The sequence below is a fragment of the Lepisma saccharinum genome, chromosome 4, assembly GCF_977018435.1.
Source record: "Lepisma saccharinum chromosome 4, izLepSacc3.1, whole genome shotgun sequence".
In the NCBI taxonomy this organism is placed as follows: domain Eukaryota; kingdom Metazoa; phylum Arthropoda; class Insecta; order Zygentoma; family Lepismatidae; genus Lepisma; species Lepisma saccharinum.
Window position 1 is genome coordinate 77,340,762 of NC_139232.1, and position 594 is coordinate 77,341,355.

Here is a 594-nt window from a genome sequence, read left to right on the forward strand (position 1 = left end):
GCTTTGAAATGAATTTTTTATTGTTTGTGTTTAACTTTTTATTTAGTGTTTAAGTTACTCCAATGCGGTTTTTAGGGTGCCCAAAAATACTAAATTACATCATGCAGCGTAAAATAAACAAATGATTCCCATTTTTTTTTATCTAAATCGGTTTGGTCACCGTTTGACCATATTAAATAATAATGAACAAATAAAGGTACTAATAAGTAAGTAAGAAATTCCGTCTCCCTTTAGTCGTATGCGGAAAGTTCGCATATGCAAAACGTTTAATATCATATGAATAACGTTACCTGGATTTTTTTTAAAAAGTAAATGTGACGTTTGCGGATCATATGGTTTTTTTTAGTACAGTCACTTTATTACGATATTTTGACAAATCCAGCGACTGGGTAAATGAGGCTATAAACCTTGAATCTTTCCCCTCGGCATGTCGTTGTACTACATGTTTTGTTGTACTGAAACATTGCTTGCCTCCTTCGTAAGACTACGCTTCGCTACTGCATCCTATTGACTGGCCAGATAAATCATCAGACTTGAACGCGATAGAAAATATTTGGGCAATCATAGTTCGAGAGTGGGAACCTGCATGCGAAC